We start from the raw sequence: 17413 nt of genomic DNA on the forward strand, positions 1-17413 counted from the left end.
CATTGAAAGCGCCTGTTTTCTCACAGAACTTTTGAACGGTTAGAATATGTTAAATTTCTCAATTGGACTTTTATGACTGGCAGTGATGCGCATCCCTTAATACTCCATTCGACCATATCGGACCAATTTCCGAGATGAACAATAAATGGCCTCGACAGTCTGAAAAAACTACTAAATATAGTAACGCGCCGCGCCGATTTTTTTGACATTCGGCGGCGGCGTGCGAAAAACGACGGGAATCGGCGGCGTATATCTCTAATATACATGTATATCTGCAGTCCACGCCTCTCCCATAGCCATATGCGTGTGTATGTGTGAGTAACTACTCTTCGTCGCCTTCTACATAAGAGCGGCTGCTTTATTATTGTTGTGCATTTATTTAGTAGCTGCTTAGTGATGCTAATATTCGTCATAATATCGACAAAAATACCCTTAAAAATTTTTTTTTAATTTTTGGGATGTCGGTATTTAAATTTCTCTTACCAGTCCAAAGAAAATTAAGGTTTAAGGTGTTTAGCCAAGCTAGATTTGTACTAGGGATTAATTTTACTCGTTGGCTCACTCTGGAAAGTGTCTTCTAGCATACACCTCACGCGATGCGGCTATAATTTCTGTCTTTGTTGCTGGAAGTTCTCTAAAAGAAATTTATATGGAAAAAGTGTACACTTCAAAACGCGCACTCACTGAATCTAGGCCATAGATTGGAAAATTTAATCGTAATGATGTATTGGTAAACGGAAGAGTAAAGAATTAAGTTTATGTATTATTAAAAAGAATTGGAACACCCAGGTATTAGAAACGATTTCTTTTTTTACTTTTAGGACTGATTTTATTATTAAATTGATGCAACCGAGCTCTGGAGAAATTTAGTATAAACATAAGATTTTTGTGTCAATAAAACGCAACAACGTGTTTCCTCTAACGTTTTTTCTTTAAAATATATGTTTATATAAGGCTATTTGTTAAACGAAAGTATGTGTGCAATTCTACTTTACCAAAGCAGTCTAATCCTAGTGTAGAAACGCAATACCTATTAATACACTTTATTTTGGTTTGTGCGACCTTTTGATATTTTTAGCATATGTGACCTGGAATCATGAAAGGGACCTATTGTGCGGAAACAAGTTTTCGAGAAAAACGCGTTTAAAGTTTTTGTTTAACTTGACTCTGTGTAGGCGCCGGTCGTTGTGAACGAATTTTGTAATTAAAATTTAAGTAACTTCCCGATAAGCTACAAACTTGAAACTTGGAATATAGTTCAGAACCCGATGACAATGCAATAATAAGAAAAAAATCTCCGATAGGTGGCGCATGGATCGAAATATTTCAAAAAATCGTATTTGTGGTCCGATTTGGCTTTAAATGCGATTTGTGAAACTGCGATTTGTTCAATTGGAAAGAGGTTTAATTTCCTATAAGAATCACTCAAAAAGTGAACAATGGTATTTTCGCACAATAGGTCCCTTTCATGATTCCAGGTCACGTATATATAATTAGGCAATTCAGAAATTCTTCCAATCGTTTCATCAAAATTTTTTGTAGAAAACTATGAAAATGACCTGAAATTAAAGATTTCACAACGAATTCGACTCGTTTTTGAATTTGCGAATTACAAATTAATAATACAAACCAATTAAATAATACAAGACTTTGGTCCAATTCTTTGGGACTTGGTCCTTTTTTTCGATGACTTTTGGTCCCAAATGAAAACATGGTGTGGCAGCCGTGGTCATAACGGGAAAATCTGGGTTTCCATTGTTGTTTCGGTTTTAAACGGTCAATCGGGGTTCTGCGCAGGAACGTAAAAGATTGAAAGAGGGTTTATGTAGTCACGAAAGTGTTGCTGTGTTCTGCAACATTAGCCGTGTTTCTTTTTAAGGGTCAATTAATGGTGACTTATTACCATATAACCATAACCAGATACAACAGCTGATCGAACCTACTTTATGGAAATCAATGCAATCGATTAATGGTGCCATACCATAACGCTAACGCCATTACCATACCATAGCCAACCAATTGGTTTTTGGTTTCTCGCCATATCCATAACCTAAAAATATTTATGTTGGTGAATTTAATAACTTTTTGTGGATTTTATTCATTATTCTGGATATGTTACGACTAAGAGCATTATTTTTTGTGTAATATGTTTGTACTTTTTAGCGTTTTCTTCATTTTTATGAAATTTTCGGGATTTTTAGGTTAAGGCACCATTAATCGATTACATTGGAGATGATTATGAATATGGGTATAGTTACGACTATGGCGTTAGGGTTAAGGAAGTTTAATTGGCCCTTGACACGCGCATACGTTTGCGCTTAAAAAAATATTTATCCTCACTTAGATAACGCTTAGGAGACCCATCTAGCGGCAGTGGTTAAATAACTAGCTACACAGGGTTTACCGCAAAGTGGAAACACAATCATCTGATGGCCATAGTTTATAACATAAACCTGAATCAGTTGCGATGAATTGTGGACACGCACCATTTTAAGAGATGATACATAGAATTAGTGTAGAGGTGAAACATAGACACCTATTTCAGTTGAATCTGAGTATAATTCGTATTCAAATTTAGTAGTACTAATTTTATGCGCGGCAATTTCAAAAGAGTAGATAAATTTTGACGCTTAGCAGTCCATATATAGTTTAAGCGTAAACGTCTATAGATGTAAACAAAAAAAACAGCTATTAATTTTTAATTTCTAACATGAGGTTACTTCTCTAAATCTACAAAGCATAGAAGACGTAGTTTTTCGAATTGTTGCTAAAAGCTTTTTAAATGCAACAACAAAGTATATCGGTAAAATATTTTCTGGGATTTCTACAATTACTATCCCCCAGTCTATTATATTTGTGTAATACAAGAATGTGGAAACAGCATATTTAAATAAAAAAAAAACCAATATTTATTTGCGGGGGACTTTCACAGCGCCATAAATTAAAGCGGATTTATATATACGCTTTGCTCGTGTTGCTTCGATCTGACGCTTTGGCAGGCCATAATATTACAATGGGACTTCCTGCCATTTTCTTCGCTTTGAAGCGACCAACGGGTTGTAAAAGCCTCCTTCGATAATTTCTCAACTCCAGATATATGTGCGGCCATAAATTGAACGCATCTGTCTGGCGAAGCATCGCAACAAAAGGCGGATTTGCATACCCGTTTTGGTTGCGTGCCTACGCTTTGACAATGCCATACGAAAAGAAACGCCTTATCTTAGCTTTGAAGCGCTTAAAGCGTTTATGTAAATTTGCCCTTATACATTTGATTTATTAAACACTACATAATTTTGTTAAACTATCAAATGCAACTCAGCTTAAAGTAGTCTTACGTACCCAAAATGCAACTCTAGACCTGAGATTTGCATCAGGGGAGCGAGGCCATAAACAAATCAGCCAAGATCCCGCATTCCGGAATTGTTGTATTTGTAATCGAATTTGAAAAAAAAAATTTGATGACGTAGCGCTTTTGAAGTTTTCGATTTATTACATTTTTCTCATATTTCGCTACCAGTGTTCGGAGTATTTAAAACTGTTACCTGAGTAAACGACTACGGCGGAGTAAAAATAAAATTTTCGGAGTATATTTTTTTTTTTCCTTTTTGAAAGTGGGCGAACAACTAACATCAAATTGATTTGGTGGCTTGCCAATCTCTTTGATTGTGTTTTCGTCATGAAAAGTTTCTCAGCAAAAAAGTTATCTGCCTTATCAGATGCACATGGAGTTTGCCTAAAACGTGTAGGGTTACCAAATAATGCTCCCATTAGCACACAACATTCTGGAAGAAAAGTGGGCTCTATCGATATTTATCGCGAAAAATATTATTATTATTTTCGGTTTATCATACATTTTTCATACTCTTTTAATGACAGAAGTTTTCAAGACCGGGGAAGATTTCTGTAGGAATGACAATGGCGACCTGGTAACTGACGTACAGAGTGTGGGGGAAGACGAATCCGATACCCCGATTGCCGATGATGAAAAACACGCTCCGGCATTCAACTTTGGCGAAGTGATAATGGCAATATTATGGCTAAAAAATCACAAGGTGCCAAGTTATGACGGGATACCCGCCGGGCTGTTCAAACATGGAGGCGAAGAGTTGGTATAAGAGAAAGAAGCAAAAAAATTGGGTCTTGCAGTAAATGTGGACAAGACGAAATACTTGATGTCATCGTGGCCTTTGTAGCCACGTCAATGTTGACGCATATAAATTGGAGACTGTGAAGGATTTCGTCTATTTGGGAAGCAGCATTAAAAGCAGAAACAATGTCGGCCTAGAAATCAAACGGAGAATAACTCTTGCCAACAAGTGCTTCTTTAAGCAATTGAAGAGAAAAGTCCTGTCTCGACGAACAGAATTCTCGCTCTACAAGTCACTCATAACTGTCCTGATGTATGGCTCAGAATCATGGAAGGTGTCGAGAGAAGATGATATGGCTCTTGGAGTATTCGATAGAAAAGTTCTCCGGAGGATTTATTGTCCTATCCGTGATGTCGACGGCGAGTATCGAAGGAGGTATAATGATGAGCTATATGAGCTTTTCGCAGATATGACGATAGTGCATCGAATAAAAACAGAAAGCTTCGCTAGCTAGGTCATGTTGTGCGGATGAACGGATACGCTCCAACAGTTTGTTAACAGAGGAAAGAGAAGACCTTCACTGAGTTTGGAGAGACAGTTGGAGGAAACTTTGACCTCGCTTGGTACTCGCAATTGGCGACTGTTATCGCAAAACAGGTTTAGCTGACCTCACTGACTCAACGTACTTCATTTTTATATAAAACTTTAAGAAGAGCAGTATGTTGAATTTAGACAGGATTTACAGATCGCTTCCGGACCCATTTTTTGCTTGCATTTTACTCCCTCTATTCTGATTCCATACGAAAAATGTGAACAAACATGTCTTAAGACACGAACAATCATTCCGTCCAATCGTCATTTGTAAAGAATCAGCTTTTCATACGTACATATGCATTGAAAACTACAACCAAAAGGTATTAGGTAGTAATACTATTTAGTTTTCAACTCGACCCAAATAAACCTTTAAGATAAAAAATGTAGTAGGAGGTAAGAGCGGAGCAAAATACTCCGAATGGAACAAAGTCTGAACACTGCGTCAGCAATAAAACATGTTGTCAAAAGCGTGACATCACGCCCAGAAATTTATTTCCCAGCCAAATATGATTTTTTTGCTCTCATTTTTTAATGCGGGATCTGTTTATTGATTCATGTAGCGAGGCTGTTTGTAATTTTGACGTTTATCGCTTAGTTGACACGCTTAGTATGGTACACTATGGCTTAGTCCACCGATGGGCAAAACGACTCGTATGAGCCTTTTGCTCATACGGGCACGCTTTGCACATTTAAGTGCTAGGCGAGGGACGATCAAGTGCAGGTATGAGGGGCGAAGAACACAGGAATAGAATAATATACAAACATAAAATTAGAAAACTGGTAGCCGTAAATTAAACACACATGCAACACATGCTCCAACAATTTTTGCAGTGTGGATTTAACGATATATGTATGTGGTGGTGCATTAGTACTACTACTTTAAAAATACTTTTTTAATTACTTGTATGTATATATTGCAAAATGAAACGGCTTGCATATAATTAAATGTATGTGAAGGCGAAATGAATGTCAATAATGCGCTGCTTAACATAAAGTCGACCTCAGTCTACGGTTATTCCGTTTTTCGTATTTCTTGCCAAAAAATGTATGTTTTTGTTTTCGTACTATTGCAACATAGTTTGGGAATTGGTTTGCGAGGTTTATACTGTTTTCACACAGAAACTTAATGATCTCATTTCACCTTCTAATGAAATCGTAAATTTTTTGCTTTCACACAGAAGTAACTATCGATTAGTATCATGGTTCAACTATATACAGGTTGGCTCATCTGTAAAGCAACAAAATATGTCTGTTCAAATTGTCAAAATCTGTGTATTGGTGTTGGTGCGAATGGTATGGAATGGAAACATAAAACTTAGCAGTTTTTGTATGTGTAAGTAAAATGTTGCCAATGTGTTGGTTTCATTTTGAGTTTGCCATCTCCTTTTGACAATCCCTTCGACCATGCAATGACATAAATAAAATCAGCTGATGAGATGAGCCAACCTGTACATAATTGAACCATGATTAGTATGAACGATACAAGGTGGCAGCATGGTGACATACCTACATACATAAATAATAATTTCATGTACTTTGTTTTTGTAAATTCGATGGACAAATGTCAAAATCGTACTGCGCCGGAAGTTGATGTATCAAATCAAATAAAAAAAGGTTATAATCAGCTGTTCGATGCGGCCACCTTGTATCGTTCCGCCATGCAGACAATGACATTTACTTTGACAAATGACATTTTTAAGCACTGAACACACCAAAAACTAAGAAACTGAACGCTCCCAACAGAGTTGCATTGTGCTTTTGACTTCATTAGGCATTCGATTAGCTACTAATGAAATAATTATAGATTCGAATTTTGTAGGGAAGATTGAGCTCAATAAGCGTCTTAATGTAGAAAACTGCCTTTATTATTCAATAAGCCGTCTGTGTGAAAACAGCATGAGAGAGAATATTTTCATTTCAGTTGTTTAGTGTTTCCGCAATAATGTTGGCCGATCCCGCGATTTTTGCGGAACAATGTTATCTGTGATTGTGACCTCTCAGTCACAGCGGCTTTTAACCGTGACTGTGACTGAAAAAAAAACAAATACCTCGCCAACAGGAATCAGTTTTGGTGATTCTATACGACAGCATGACACTGCAAATACGCGTCCAAAAATATCAAGAGAGGTGTCAAACGACGCGTATTGACCTCGACAACTGTTATGAACAGATCTCAAATACCCTGCAACGTTATGCTACATGGCAACATCACCATTTGTATCACTTTGATGTCACACGGCAACACCGCAGTTTTGTCTTCTCTAAGCTGTCAGCTGTTAGCATTGAAGCTGAAAAATTTAAACTTGATAAAAGACCGACAGAAAACAGCCCAAGCAGAAGTGGAAACTGCGGTGAGTTTATTAATATTTATTATAATACATTAACTAATTGTAATTGTCACATTTACATATAATCAGAAATAAACGCATTTTAAATGGAGATGTATTTCAACCGCTTCTGCAAAGAATTCGCAACAATTTTTATTTCGCATTTTCGCTAGCAGTGAACTCCTGCGCACATGTACAGAATTCATCATACACCCGTTCGCCGTAGTCCACGGCTCCAGATAGGAGCAAGCAACCAGATAGATATGCAAAGTACAGCCTTTTTGTCAACAACCACTTGCAACTCTCCGGCAAGTACAAGCGTGACCGCCGCCATCGACATTTTGCCGTCGAATCCGTCACTGCCTTGCACTTGGTCGCCCGTTGCAAGCGAAGTAATCGCCATCGACCCACTGCCATCGAACTTGTCCTCCACTGCAACTATACCAGCCGTCACGAATATTCTGCCAATAATCTGTGCCTCCCCATTCGTATATGCCCGCTGCGGCGTATGACATGCCGACATATGTCCACAAGCCAGAGGCCCTCGTCAATGTTCCTCCGATAAATACATCAAACATCGCATCTCGCGTCGAATATAGGCAGCAAAACAGTCGCCTCACAACCGCAGCTCATTACAGGAGCTCTGCCACCCGACCCATATGGTCCGTCACATATACCAGACAATCATACAGTTGCCGCCTTACAACTACAAGTTAATGAACTACAAAAACAACTTATGGGAATGAGGGACAGTCCAACGACAGTGCCGCTGCCGCATTACGCACCAACTCAGACGTTCCCTGGTCACAACATGATGATGCTAACTCCCAGGCAAGAACGTGACCCGCCGGAGTTCGGCGGACAACCTGAAGACTGGCCTGTATTTTATACTGCATATAACGAGTCTACCGCTGCATATGGGTACTCGAATTTCGAGAATAACCAAAGGTTGAATAAGAGCTTGAAAGGCGCAGCACGAGAGGCCGTAAAGGCGCTATTGATACAGCCGAGTAACGTCAATGCCGCAGTCAGCTCCGCCAGGTAAAGGAAACTCACTGTATACCAGAGGGAGCAATGAAAGAATTGCTCCAGTTTGCTACGTTTACAAATAACCTGGTAGTGTTCCTTCAATCTATGGGCGACGAAAGACATTTATCAAATCCGACATTGCTCGAGGAGCTGACGTCGAAACTTCCTCTTACGAAACGCTTGGAATGGGCCCGCCATGCCGTAACGCCACGATCGTTAGTTTCAATATGTGGTTGACTGTCCAACTACGTGCAACTAGTCATGGAATCTGAAAGACAGGACGTTAAGCGTCGCCCAGTGTTACATGCTGCAGCCAACGAGTACGACGGAGAACAGCGACGGGATAGATGCCCAATTTTCCAAGACGAGCATCATGCATCAGAGTGCCGACGTTTTAAAGATGCCACCATTTCGGAGAGGTGGAATAAAGCCAAAGAGTTTCGGTTATGTTTCGGTTTTTTGAAAGTTGGTCACGCTACACGGGAATGTCAACATCGTCAAGTATGTTCGATCGACAACTGCAAACGCACTCATCATCGACTACTACATAGCGCTGAGCCTCCTCGTCGAACGCAAAGCACGACCGAAAGAGATATCACGGCTCCGACTCCGAGCCCATCAGATACAAAGGCGACCAATAACACAGTGCTGAACTGTTCTTCTACGACTAATCTCAATATATTGTTTCGAGAGCTGCCAGTGACATTACATGGACCCGGGAAAAGCGTCAACACATGCGTTACTGGACGAGGGGTCATCGATAACGCTAATGGAGAACTCACTAATGGAAGAGCTGGGCGTCAATGTCCATCGTCGAGATGTGGACATTCAATGGTTTGGCGGAAAGGCCGCCAGGCAAACGGTCGCAGTAGCGAACGTCGAGATCAGCGGACTGGGAATTAGAAGACGTCACATGCTCCATAACGTTTATGGAATCTCCAACCTCATGCTGCCCACCCAGACCTTACGCGAGAGCGACATTCCCGACGTCGCACGATACAGAAATAAACTACCGATGAAACCATACACGAACGCTGTACCCACCGTGTTGATCGGACTGGATCATGGTCATCTGGGTTTGCCCACGCGTTCAACAAATCCCAACAAACAAGCACCCTGAACTGGGTTGGGTCGTATTCGGACCAGTAGAAGCCGCGGGCAGAGGTCGAATATGTCTGAATGCTAGACCTATCGCAGATACACAAATACAGGAGATAGTGTCGGAGTACTTTTCCACTGAGTCATTCGGAGTAGCGCCGCTGCCACTTGTCGAGAGCTCTGATGATATACGTGCTCTCCGCATTCTCGAAGAGACAACGTCGAAAGTTGGTGAACGCTTTCAAACGGGCTTGCTGTGGAGATCAGAACAGATAGAAATGCCGGAAAGTTACGACATGGCATTACAACGCTTAATTGGCATCGAACGAAAAATGAGAAAAACCCAGAATTTGCTACGGCATATAAAAATATAATACAGAGCTACGTCATTAAAAATTATGCACGCAAACTATCGCCACAAGAAGCCTCACAGTCGAGTCAAAGAACGTGGTATCTACCACATTTCGCTGTGTATAATCCCCGTAAACCAGGAAAGATCAGACTGGTCTTCGATGCTACCGCAAAAGTTAATGGAGTTTCGTTAAACTCCTGCCTTTTAAAGGTTCCTCAACAGGGTCGACCGCTGGTGTCAGTGTTATCTCACTTTCGGGAAGGCGTGGTGGGAGTCTGCGCAGATATTAAGGAAATATTTCATCAGATCGTCATTCGTTCCGAAAATAGGTGCGCTCAAAGATTCCTCTGGCGGGAAGGACAGTCCGATACAACCCCAGGCATCTATGAAATGTCAGCGATAATCTTCGGAGCAGCCTGCTCCCCTAGTTCCGCCCACTATGTCAAAAACATCAATGCTTTGAGTCATATTGAGAAAGACGCTCGTGCAATCGATGCCATCACCGACTATCATTATGTTGACGATTTCGTCGATAGCTTCCAGATAGTGTCGAAGTAATACGCATTTCGGAACAGGTCAGGGACATACATAAAGATGCTGGCTTCGAGCTTCACAAATTCGTGTCTAACTCCCGTGAGGTCGTTGAATACCTCGATGGAAGCTACAATGAGCTGCCCATCCAATGTAAGGACGGTCTAGGATCAGAAAAGGTACTCGGAATGATGTGGCAACCGTCAAGCGATGAATTCACGTATAGCTTAAAATTTCATGGCGTTGATGCGTCCGTCGTGGAAGGCCGTCGTCCTCCAACAAAACGAGAACTACTAAGTATAACGATGTCCATATTTGATCCACTGGGATTCTTATGCGATTTCACTGTCACAGCTAAATGGATGTTGCGACAACTCTGGAAGAAGAAACTCGGCTGGGATGAACCTATCCCAAGCGACGTCAACGCTATATGGAATTTGTTTAGGCAGCAGTTGTCCAGCGTCGTCTTATGTAGAATTCCACGTCATTACTTTGTGGGAGGCTCCATGCAAACTCTTCAGCTCCACATATTCGTCGACGCTAGCGAAAAGGCATTTGCAGCAGTTGCATACTGGAGGGCTCAGACTACGCTAAACGATAGAATCATTTCCCTTGTGTCAGCCAAATCACGCAGTGCTCCTCTGAAGCAGCTTTCGATCCCTCGACTAGAGTTACAGGCTGCGGTGCTGGGCACCCGTCTGATGTTAACAATCGTCAAAAACCATACCTTCCATATTGAACGGTGCGTCTTCTTGAGTGACTCATCTACGGTCATAAAATGGGTAAATAATGAGCAACGGCGATACAAACCCTCCGTAGCACACAGAGTCGCCGAGATATTGGATTCTACTAGACCGTCAGACTGGAGATGGGTGCCGACAAGCGAAAACGTTGCGGACGAAGGCACTCGCTTGAACACGGAAACTGACTTCAGCCCTTCATCCAGGTGACTTACCGGACCGAGCTTCCTATCCAAAGAGGAGCACAAGTGGCCGCAATTTCACGATTTGAACCCTTCCGAGGATAAAGAAGAACTTCCACCAAGAGTAATGATGGTAATCAACACGACCGCAGTACTCGACTTCGCAAAATTTTCCTCTTTTACGAAGCTCAAGAGAGTCATGGCTTGGATCATTCGCTTCATAAATCAATGCAAGCCCAATACTGGAGAGACAACGCATCCGAAAAAATACGGTCTTGCTGTGAAAGAGTTGAATTCAGCTGAGCGTTTGATTTGTCGACAAGTTCAGCGGTTAGCGTTCGCCAATGAAATTCATCTACTAAGTAAGGAAGACGTGCCCCCAAGATGCAGCGAACTATTTTCGCTCTCTCCGTACCTCGACGATGATGGAATACTCCGCGTTCGTGGTCGGATAACGCTGGAAGCTGGATACCTCATGAAATTAAGCGCCCAATAATTTTGCCAAGTGGGCACATACTGACAAGACTCATAGTCACCAACGAACATGAGAAAATGATGCATCAAAACAGCGAAGCCACGATATGCCAAATACGTCAAAGGTTCTGGATACCTCGACTACGAAGAGTTCTCCGAAACGTAATCGCTTCTTGGCACTTGTGCAAGATAAGGAATGCAAAGCCGGTGCAGCCAATAATGGGACCTCTACCGGAAGATCGACTTACACCATTCGTCAGACCATTCACCTTTACGGGAATGGATTATTTTGGGCCAATAAATGTGACTATAGGACGACGCGTGGAAAAGAGATGGATACCGCTTTTCACGTGCCTTACAATACGCGCCATTCATCTCGAGGTGGCGCATGACCTGTCCACTGATGCATGCATCCTGGCCATGCGTAACTTCATGAACCGTAGGGGCGTGCCCAAGAGAATCCGATCCGACAACGGAAAGAACTTCGTGGGGGTGGCCAACGACGTGAAGCGTTTTTCTGATGTCTTTGACTGTGAAGCGATTCAGTCTGAGCTGTCTTCAAAAAGCGTAGAGTGGATATTCAACTGTCCGGCCAATCCATCCGATGGAGGAGTCTGGGAGAGAATGGTCCAGTGCGTAAAGCGAGTGTTGCATCATACGATGAAGGAGGTTGCCCCAAGAGAGTTCACATTGCAAAGTCTTATAGTCGAGGCAGAAAATATAGTAAATTCTCGCCTACTCACACATCTTCCCATAGACCCAGACCAAAAGGAGCCGCTAACGCCGAATCACCCCCTGCTTGGAAGTGTCAATACAGCTTAAACGGGTGGAGCAGATGAACCGGAAGTAAAGCTGTGTGCCATACGTAGGCAATGGAGGATCGCCAGAGAACTAAGAAAATGATTCTGGAAAAGATGGGTTTCCGAGTACCTTTCAACTCTTACTCGTCGTACGAAGTGGTGTAATCCCATGAGAAGTGTACAGAAGGGCGACCTAGTCTTTATATGCGACTCGAACGCGCCTAGAAAGGACTGGCGCCGTGGCCGTGTGGAGGAGGTATTTACTGGAGCAGATGGTGAAGTGAGACGAGCAACCGTACGCACAACTGTAGGATTGACACAAAGGCCCGCATCTAAGTTGGCAATTCTTGACATATCTAGTAGTGAATCATAGTGGATTCACGGGGTCGGGGATGTTATGAACAGATCTCAAATACCCTGCAACGTTATGCTACATGGCAACATCACCATTTGTATCACTTTGATGTCACACGGCAATACCACAGTTTTGTCTTCTCTAAGCTGTTAGCATTGAAGCTGAAAAATTTAAACTTGATAAAAAACCGACAGAAAACAGCCCAAGCAGAAGTGGAAACTGTGGTGAGTTTATTAATATTTATTATAATACATTAACTAATTGTAATTGTCACATTTACATATAATCAGAAATAAACGCATTTTAAATGGAGTTGTATTTCAACCGCTTCTCCAAAGAATTCGCAACAACAACAATAATCTGAAGGCGAAAAATAAAAATGGTAATCCTTTACTTTAGGTCACAACTGCTAAAACTCGACCAAACGACGGGTTTTGGTCCCAGGACCACGAATCCGAAAGCGGAAATTCAAAAAAATATTTCTGTCAAAAGATATTTCCAAAAAACCGAAAAATGGCACGGAGCGCTCCGAAACCGGGGGTGGGATCCATAGTATTTTTGTGTAGAACACCTTTCTGCGTTGGCGGCCTTCGGCCGCGTTTATAAAAAATTACCCTGGGTGGGTCCAACACCGCAAAACACTTTTGCTCACAGTTTTTCTTGAGGGTACCACAAAATCATCAAAATTACAACAACCACATGAAAATTTTCAATTTTGTTTGCAAATATCTCCGAAACAAAATAATTTTTTTAATTTTCGTGTTCGGATTCGTGATTCTGGGTCCAAAGCGCGCCTTTTGACACCTTTCCCGATATTTTTGGAGGAAGTTTAGCAGTAAAGTAAAGAATTACCATAAAAATGTTGGTTATGTCGAGAGATATTTGCGAAAGAAATTGAAAATTTGCATGTGGTTGTTGTAATGTTGTGATACCCACAAAAAAAAATTTTATTTTCCTCCTTCGGATTATTGTTGTCGAGGCCAAAACGCGTCTTTTGACACCTCTAGATATTTTTGGACACGTATAAGCAGTGTCATGCTGTCATATAGAATTACCTCAGTTTTATATTTTTCTCTGCGGATTGTGTTGCGAATAATAAACACTGCGGAATTTTTTGAGACATCTACTGTTATTCAGTCGCAGCCTAAGTAACGCTCATTGTATTGGTTCATAACATAGAAGCGATTTGTTCCTGTGATGAGAGCTATGTTTGATTCTGTTATTGGTAACTGCAAATAAATGCTGTCACAGGCAAACAGTCACGAATATTCCTTGTAAGCTGTCGCTGAAGTGTACTATGATATTTCAGTAGCTGTGACAAAATCACAGGTACACGGATATTTTCCAACTCTATTCCGCAACCTTCTTGCGATGAATATCGTTTGGGACGAAGCGCACGATATTTCCAATGTATATTTTTACTCCCCTAACACCCCAAAACGCACAAACGTCTCACCTAGCACTCGCTGGCACTGAAACTGATTTAGGAGTCGAAAATAGGCCCATCCCTGGCTTAGTCGATCGAAAACTTGCTCCCGATGCATAGTTTTTCTGCACAGAATACTTTCTTTTGCAAATGTATTTAGGTGCGTATGGACAACAAAACGTACAATTGTTTTTTGCACATAGCACATAGCTCCTAACCGTAGTAAAGTCTTTAACATCAGCCTTTGGACGATTGATATTAGGTTCAAAACACGTCCTTTTTACCTCTCGTGACATTTTTTAGCGTGTTTGAACTGTCAGCCCTGGTTTTAAGTAATATTATTCTAGTTTTTCTTAAGTGCAAAATCTCAAATAATTTTTTTATAGAAAAAATGTCGCATTTGTGGCATGGTTTAAAGAACGTCATAATAATAGTAGTTATTAGCTGGATAATTTTATTTGAATTTTAAACTTAACCCTTTCGGGACTACTGGGATAATACATCCCAGTAAGTTTCAAACGTCTGTATTTTATTTTCTATGTACGCTAATGGTTAAGGAAAAACTCCCAAGAACAGATTTAGGTATCATTTATGAGTTGTAAACAAAAATATAACGATACATTTTTGCGTTTTGATGTCACATTTCACGGAATCGCGCACTACCATCAAATTTTATCAGTTTGGCTTCGTTTTTTCGCAAAATTAGTCGCAATAAACGTGTTATCAGATATTTCGTATTTTATTTATGATAAAAAGACTTTAATAAGTGATATCAATTGATTTGAATCAAATTTTTAATAAAGAAGGGTAATTTAAAATAGAGTTTATGAAGGTGGGATACATAATCCCAATAAGCTTTTTATGTGGGATTATTTGTCCCAATACTCTTTTTACCTGGGATTATTTGTCCCAATATATAGCGTATAATGTGTGAGGAATCAGACTTGCGTAGTGATTTTGAGGAATCAGGAAGCGATTACTTGCTAGACAGTAGCGACGCAGAAACTGAAGATGCTTCAGAAATTGAGGACTGTGTTAATGTGACCCAAGAGAATGTTGAGGTAAACGCTTTAGTTTCGCAAATAGAAAATGATGATAATCTTGATACGGTCGCTGGACTTTCTGGAGCAAATAACGAAACTATTTTAGCTGCCCAGTGGTTAAATGTTTTTTCTGATGACAACCAGAGCTTTATTAATCCAAAGAATGAATTTCCTTCTGAGCGAGACTGTAAAATTCTAATAGCCATAGCTCCAGATGATAGCGAGTTCAAAGTATTTTCCAAAATATTTCCATACAGCTTGTGTGTTAGAATTGCGGAATGCACTAATACAGCTTTGAATCACCGAGCTCAGTCAAAAAGAAATTTAAGGGACCCCAAAGAAATTCTGGTATTTCTTGGAGTTACCTTTATAATGCATTACAACAAGTTACGGTGCCTATTGGAGTAAAAATCTATCGCTTAGAAACTCTGTTATGAAAAATTTTATGTCTCGAGATCGATTTTTGCTGTTATCATCGAAGCTTTATTACAATGATTGTGATAAGCCCGATGACGTGTCAAAGGATTATTACATTTCTAATGTTTTGCAATGTCTAAAGCATACCTTTCCAGCTGCTAGAAGTGAATGTGCATTCCAATGAAACCGATAAAACGGAGAATAAAGTTGTGGATGCGGTGTGACTCAAGGAAGCAAATACTATGCCGAGCGAACCTATTACTCTTGCAGAAAAAGTCGTTCTTAAATTGGTATCTTCTGTTCGTGAAAAGGATGTTTGTTTAGTATTTGATAGATTTTTCACATCTATAAAATTATTAACTAGCCAGAGGAGAAAGTCAATTTCAAGTTAATTCCAGAGGCATTTTGGCAGACCGCTGGATGGATTCAAAAGAAGTCCCATTAATTTCAAACTGTCACACGGCATCTCTTGAAGACATTCAGAGAAAGCAAAAGGATGGATCCAAAAAGAAAATGTTATGCCCAAAAAGTATTAGCGACTATAACAAAATCATGGATGGCGTGGATCTTACTGATAAAAAGACAGCCGTTTATGATTTCAACCGCAAGTCTCAAAAGTGGTAGAAAAAAGTTTTCTATAAGCATCTAATGGCAAAGGTCACAAATGTTTGGATAGTGAAAATAAAAGGCAAAAGTTACCCCTGAAAGACTTTCTGGTCCCACTTGCTGAACAAATGATTTCGGAAGGAAGTAAAAGACGCTCATTATTTCCCCGTCGACAGGGAGGTAGACCATCCAAACGTTCAAGAACTGATTGCCTCAATATTGGAGACCATATGCCAGTGGAACAAGAAAAGCGTTGTCGTTGCGTACGCTGCACCTCGCTTGAAATCGAAACTCGAACAAAAATGGTTTGCTCAGGCTGTAACAACGCGCTCTGCTACAAATGTTTTGGACCCTTTCATAAATAAGTTATTAATTATATTATATTAAACCATTTTCAAAATAAAATACATTAAATTATTCTGTCAATACAGCTTATTCTCAATTTCTTTTTTGAACTTTTAAAGCCAATTAAAAAATTACTGGGATTATATATCCCACATAAAATGCTTATTGGGATCTCATATCCCACCCAAAATGCCTATTGGGATTATATGTCCCAGGATAAAAGGACGATTTTGGGATTTTCTAGTACGCATAACATAATTTTTTATCCCAATGAATAGGTGTGAGTATATTTTTTCGTTCAGCCTATTCCCATTTACCGAATAAAACTCCGTCCCGAAAGGGTTAAATTCCAGGGGCGATTTGGGAAAAACATTGTAAATAACAGGTATCCTAATATGTGTACACATGAGTTGAATACTATCAACTCTCATAGAACTGATCCACATCGTTCCAATGAGATTTAATCATGATCCAGACCTGGGCGGCTCATTGTCAATACGGATCACTCATTGTGCGTGTAATGGCGAAACTCCATAGGCACGCGCACATGAGCGCTTGCGTAGGCGTTTCTAAACGCTTTCGTGCGAACAAACCTACCACCTCCATAGTACGCATTTACCTGCGTTTGATAGGTCGAAACTGCGCGCGGTTGCATTTGGTAAATTTTTAATTATAATGAAATATAAGCAAAAAATTTATATAAGTATATTTGCTTAAGAAATAAATAGTCACACAAATACTTACAAAGTTGCAGAAATTCACCACAGATTAATACTGTTTACTTAAATGAAGTAAATAACAAGACGTTGCTATTAAAACAGCTTGGAGTTTGCTGATACACGCATGTAAAAGCATGAAAGTGGAAAAAACTTTGTGCGAAAACACGCGTGGCTATGAAATCCGTCCCGTAAGAATATATGTATAATCAATGCTATGCCCGATTTATCAGTGCGAGTTTAAACTCCAGTAAAGTTGACTAAAGTTTAACCATCCCACTTCGGCCGCT

At 40.3% G+C, this 17413-nt stretch overlaps 1 protein-coding gene across 9 annotated transcripts in view; it reads left to right on the plus strand.

The window, feature by feature from the left end:
- The window catches only part of LOC137250204 (uncharacterized), a 300510-nt gene that overhangs the window by 252826 nt on the left and 30271 nt on the right, over positions 1-17413 (plus strand). The window lies entirely within an intron of this gene.

The sequence above is a fragment of the Eurosta solidaginis genome, chromosome 4 (assembly GCF_040869045.1).
Source record: "Eurosta solidaginis isolate ZX-2024a chromosome 4, ASM4086904v1, whole genome shotgun sequence".
NCBI lineage: Eukaryota > Metazoa > Arthropoda > Insecta > Diptera > Tephritidae > Eurosta > Eurosta solidaginis.